The sequence below is a fragment of the Oxyura jamaicensis genome, chromosome 3 (assembly GCF_011077185.1).
Source record: "Oxyura jamaicensis isolate SHBP4307 breed ruddy duck chromosome 3, BPBGC_Ojam_1.0, whole genome shotgun sequence".
Classification (NCBI taxonomy): domain Eukaryota; kingdom Metazoa; phylum Chordata; class Aves; order Anseriformes; family Anatidae; genus Oxyura; species Oxyura jamaicensis.
The window spans coordinates 42,393,522-42,399,715 of record NC_048895.1 but is presented as its reverse complement, the minus strand read 5'-3'; the positions used below and the strand labels follow the sequence as shown (position 1 = coordinate 42,399,715).

Sequence of the window (6,194 nt, the reverse complement as noted above, 5' to 3'; positions counted from 1 at the left end):
CTGTGCTCCCCATTTGTTCACTGCGTATCACCTGCTTGTCAGCTAATGCTCTGCTAGGCTGTGGGATTTAGCCATGGGCACAGCCTGGTTGTGTATAACAGCATACAGATAATCTCTTAGGGCTATAGCTACGTATATATTGTGTAGAGCGGGTATGTTTCAAAATAATAATAATAAAAAAAATCACATCTCAACCAGGGGGTCAGCAGGCAACACGGTTAAACGCAGGAGGTTTCCTGTTCATGAGGGAAAGGCATCACTGCTTCAAAGCCTGACCGTCCACAACTGCTCCACAGCTGGGCAATGCTGATGCTGTGCCTCCAAATCTTGAAGCAAGAACTCCTGCATCTCCTGCCACTGTCCCTTGTATCCAGGAATAAGAAGATAGAATTGATCCAGTGAAAGTCAGGCTGGAGATCAAAGAAAAAAATCCATTACATTAGCCTTCAAAGGTGGGAAACAACTTCCCGAGGATACTGAAAATGCTCCATCATTTGGAGCACTTAATCCTAGGACAGAGGAAAACAACACAGAAAGAAAAACCTTGCTGATGGTACAGGTGAGACACTACCTAGTTTGCCAAGACACTTCTAACACAGCAGAGGCACCCATCCTGTGAGGACCCCAAATACACAGATCCTAGGACCCACAGAGAGCTCCACCGTGATCAGCCAGATCTGCAAACACAACCTGAAGCACACCCTACCACAGCACCCTTTCCTTCTGGTGGCTGGATCACAGATAGTATGCAGACAGCTCAGTCTTGCAATAACAAGGATGGGCCTCTCAGCTCCCAGTTCAGATACGTGAGTTGCTATAGCTCGCAAAGACACTGCCTATCTGCTGAGCTGCACTGGCAGGCCGTGTACACTCTTGGCCTATCACAGAAGTGAGATAAAATGTATTTGCTTGAATCATTTTCATTGAGGCTTAAGTAAATACACTGTACCTTGTATTTGGTCACTACGTACTTGCCCATCTGAGCCTGCAGCTCACAGTGGTTTGTGCTTTCAGATCCACAAATTGCAGGTTCAAGCCTAGATGATGATAATGCTGAAGGCCACGATGTTTTATCAACTCAGGACACATGATCTGCACAGACCTGTCAGCTAGGCCACCGCTTGTATGGTTACATCAGGATTATCATCACGTATCTGATCAGCTCTATCCACTACCAGCCAGCATGTGCCTCTGCACAGCACCAACATTCAGGTCACCAGTTATGTAATTTATGAGCAATGAGGCAGAGTAACATCTGATATAGAGTAGATGAACCTGCAATTGCCTGATGCGTAAAATGAGCTTTATTTAAAATAGCCAAATATGGGTTTTCCCCCACATTTAGAAATCTTCATCTGCACATTAGCTTATTGGCTTCCTCACACACAGAGATTCACTCTCCCAGCACACTGGGAAAAATCTCCATTTCCATGAGTCAGTTCCTGCAGGGAAAGCACAGGGCTGGATACTCCCTTGCCAAAAGGAAATGATTAAAGACATAAATCAGCCAAAACCATATGGCATCAAACTGTTGGGGTCCATTACCCTCCCTCTATTAGGACAGGGCAGGGTTCCTGCAGATGCTGAAATCTCTTGGCCTCCAAAATGTGGATTAGTCCATTTGTTCAATACTTAGATGCAGAAATACCCAACCCAACAGGAGGAGCAAAACGATCAGCACAGTAGCATGGCTTCATGCAGCTGTCATGTGCAAGAAAAGCAGTCACCAAACTGACAAGCAGCAGGGCTTATGTTTTTCATGCTGCTGCAGGAGACCCCCGGAAACTGTTGTCACTGGAATCAAAGAAGGTGAGGGCATTTCAGAAGATGTGCATTGAAAACACAAGTTGAAAAGATGCGGGACATTTAGAGCAGGTTAAGCTGCTCAGTGGTCTGCTATAGAGCCCGCCTTCCCCTCAAGTGCCCTGATGCACCACATTAGGTTTCTGAGACGTTAAACTGAGAAATTAAGAGTTATTGACACAGTTACCACATCTTACTGAGGAGTATTTCACATGAAATACCAAGCTACAGCTTTTCTTTTTCTTTAACAAACACAATAGCCTGCATTTCTGGAACCCAAAGAATGTTGTACAGCAGGCAAAAATTATTTCTGTAATCGGTATGCAAACAGAGGAAGTGCATGAAGGGGTGAAATACTGCAGATGCTGGGATACAGCCCTTCGCAGGGAAGTCAAGGTGTCCACAAAAGCTGAGCACAAAACCATCTCAAGCTTTGATCAAAGAGCAACAAAAGACATCACCTTGTATAAGGCCACAACACAAGGAGCCCACACTCACTGTATTCCAGCTCACGCTGCAGTTGCTAACAGGCCACAGCTGAGTAGGGCTCGTGTCCAGTGCTAAACATCTTGACAGGGAAGAGCAGCGTGTCCTGCGGGAATCCAGGGCAAGGGGAGTGGAACCACCCACACTGTAACGCATGCCATGCAGCCTTCAAGACCTGCTTTTCAAAGCTCTGGAAACCACAACTCCAGCTAACATCGGTCAGCTGCAAGAAATTAGTCTCTTTGTTACTCACCTGCATTCTGCATCAGCTCTAAAGGAACGGAAAAAGGGGCTACCCCTGAACTGCCTTTTTGTTTTAACCTGTCCCACTCTGTGCTGCAATTCCCATCCCAGCTGTCTCATACCAATAAAATAAAAGCATTCTTGAAATAATAAGACTAGGAACAGCAGGGCAGACCTTGCTTTGAACCGGGCTGCACTGGGAATTTCTAGTTCTGCTCTCTTTGTGTGCTTTTGACTTCAACATTTCCTACTGGCTTCGAAACAAAACCCAGAAACATACTTGCATTTAAATCTCTACGAGTTTCATTTTAAGACTGACTCAGAAGGATGGATTCCCAATCTATCTGGTTCCCAAACAACACAGTGTTATCACTGCACCTTTAAGTGATGAAGCTCCAATGGTTCATTTTCTTCTCATCCACTGAAGAGGTTGAAGGCTCGGTCCTAGCTACAGAGAAGAAACTGCATAACGAGCCCTACAGCCACAACCTTCATTTCACTCATTTTTTTCCTTTTCACTCTTTTTTTTTCCCCTCACTCTGCTGCACAATCTGAACACTCCCATGCCACTGCAAGAAAGAGAATTTGTTCTCATGCCCATGGCCAGGTTTTAAAGCCAAAGTATGCTCTGCCATCAGAAATATGGCTGCAGCACTTCTGGCTATGCTTTGGCCAGCTTTAACCAAGGTAGCTGTGTTGGCAGCACCTGTGGTGCTAGGGCAGTAAGGGCTGAAGTGAAGGCTGCACCCACAGCCAAGGCAATCAGGTAGCCAGGACTGAAGCCCAGCTTTTCAGCTCTTGCACCTGTGGGACATCAGGTGAGATCTCATTTGCCTGCTGGTGCTATGACTGCCTCCAAGTGACTCAGGTCTCTTCTCAGCATATTTGTCTCCCCCACTCCTTCTGCAGATGGCAGGAAGGCAGCGACAAACTCCACACAGCCAGAAGTACAAAAGGGAAGAGATGAGCTCCTGTTACAATGAGGCAGGCAGTTAAAAAGGATCCTTCCATTCCTGTCCTGACACAATTTTAAGTCAGCATTTTTTTCCCCTTGAGATTTCAGACAAGTTTAGCTTTTTCAGTAAAAGTGGATGATGACAAACATCCTCTTGGTCTGACAGAGTTTGAGTGAAGCTGTCAAAGTGTCAAATGCACATTAGCCAGAAGAACTCTTACAAAAAAATAATTGCTCCATTTGGCAAGCCACTCTCCATCAAAGCAGCACAGGCATACTACTTGAACTTTAAATTAGGAATTAAAATGTAAAAGAATAGGGCTGATTGTTTATGTTGTTTAATAAAGATTTACAATCAGACTCATAACATTTATCCTGGATGCCACCAGCTGTAGCCTTTTACTCCCTTACTGCTTTATGGAGCTCAGTAACTATTTTCACCTAACCACAAATTTACATTTGCTGGAGTACAGCTCCTAGCTATTTTTTTTGTGATTTTGTTGTAGTTGTTGATACATCCTCCTCTACTGTAAAGAACACTCGAATACCTGGTCTGTTGCCCTGCAGAAGTATTTGCATACTAGAACTGAAAAAACATCTCAGTCTCCTTTCTGCAGCGATTCAGTTTATAATTCTGAAGGCTACAGATGATACATAGTAGCTGGCTTCACAGTTTTAAAGTCTTTGCAAGCTTAACCAATAACATAGTAATAGATTTTCTAATTAAAATTATTGATATCACCCTTGTTTTTCATGGTGTTGATGTTGGTTTAATAACACTGGTGAGACACTCCACTCAGAACACACCTCCTGGCCTGAAGAGCTTATTCAGAACAAACATTTCATGTCCTTCCCCCAACATTTACTATAATAGTAGGAGCAAAACCAACATATGTATGGTAACATCTATATACCATGCATTCGTACGGTAACATCTATATACTGTGCATTTGTATGTGCTTTGAGGATATAATAATGTTTGAGGGGTAAAGATCAGGAAGGAAAGCAAGATTTCATTTGTTTTAGATTAAAATTTTCAACCTGAAAAGAAAGGTGACCTGCCATGGTCTTCTGTCACGACCTTCCTCCACCCCCTGAGTCCTGCAACTCACCCACTGTGAAATGATGTGCTAGATTATACAGTAGTTCTCATAAAAACACTTTAGGCATTGTAAGCATACGTAAATTAAAACATCCAAATAGGCCTTCCTCACCTTGCAACTGCAAGCTATTTCTACATTCTCCTTTCCCGCAGGTCCCCGACGTACATGACCTCCTTTTTTGAAGTTGTGTGTGCTGACATAAACGTTGGATAGATGTGCGATGACATGGAGGTTAGGGGAGAGAGAAGCAACAAAGGCTGCACAGATGCCAGGTGGGAGTTGCAGGGGTAGGTGAATTACACCTAGAATGAAATTGCTCCTCTCTTTTCGAAGTGCAGCTTTATTTACCTTTGTCCCTTGTTCTTCCCATCATCCCTGTTCCCTTTCATGTCTTGGCTATTAACGTTATTAGGAAAATTATTCATTCAATTGCTTGTAGAAGCTGCCCAAAATAAATACATTCCACTTAATAAACCTTCTTAGCAGGAAGGAAGGGGAGAATGCCTAATTAATGTATTAATGATTATAATGCACTTTGAAGATGAGAAGTGCCATGAGTTCTAAGGGCATGTTTCCGCCCTCAGAAGTCCCTGGGAACCGTGTGCAGAAGTTTTCCCTGCACTGTGGCAGGGAAAAACATGCACGTACGACCGCTTCTCAAGACCCTGGACCCACGTGTAGAGGTTGAAGCATTTTCCAGATACCGCCTCTGTGTTAAGACAACACTGCTATATATTCATCTCCAAAACCAGGAAGAAAAAGAGTGCTACGAGGAACCATTTAATGTAATTTATTCACACTCTGTGGAGGCCTGGCCCAGCTATAATACCATTGTACTTACCCAGAAAGAACAAGCTGAAACTTCAAGGCACTGGAAGTTCAACACTAGCATTTCCTACCACTCACACTGATGGATTTTCCCAACTCACGTGTGCTCAGCCTCCCCTCAAACAAGAGCTGCAGGGGCATAGTCCCCTTGCTAATAGGTGAGAAGCGAAAGATCTGGCGATGCTCCTACAGCAACAACAGCTTAAGGCAAAAGTGAGGGCAGAAATACTGTGAGAGATGATAATCCCTAGCTATTGCAGGGAGAGAGTGTTTGGGTCAAAGGAGATTTCCAGCTGGTGAAGTTTCCATGGTTCAGGAACAAAAGTATTTCTCCTCACCCAGACAATACAGCACAGGCTGAGATCTGAAGAACAGATTTGCCCCTTGCTGCAGTAAGAAATCTGCCTTTACAGCAAGGGAAAAATAAGTAGCTTAGGAAGTCTCTTAGATGTCACTGCACAAACAAAATATGAGCTGCTAATAACAGGTTTCTTAGACACACATTTCTCTTGGATGTGCTACCAGGAGGCACACACTCTAGGCTCTCCCTGTTATGGGCTTGGGTTACGAAACCGTTAATGAACACACTTTAAAATGTCAATTTGAAAAAATCAGGTACTGGCAGCACACATTTGCATAGCCATCTCCTGAAAACACCGAGCGGTCTCGACAAGTCTTAGAAAAGAAAGTAAAACGCACATTAAGAGAACAGCAAGTTTCACGCACAGCTACTGGGAGGACAAAAGGGGCAGGAATTAGGCTGTCAGTCTACACAT

General features: G+C 44.0%; 1 long non-coding RNA gene across 1 annotated transcript; it reads right to left on the bottom strand.

The window, feature by feature from the left end:
- Positions 1-1,286: 1,286 nt before the first annotated feature.
- Positions 1,287-2,517, bottom strand: LOC118164925. Its single transcript, XR_004749748.1, has 2 exons — positions 2,302-2,517; positions 1,287-1,794 (listed from the first exon to the last, which is right to left on the bottom strand). It is a non-coding gene; the product is annotated as an uncharacterized LOC118164925 (long non-coding RNA).
- Between the last annotated feature and the right edge of the window lie 3,677 nt (positions 2,518-6,194).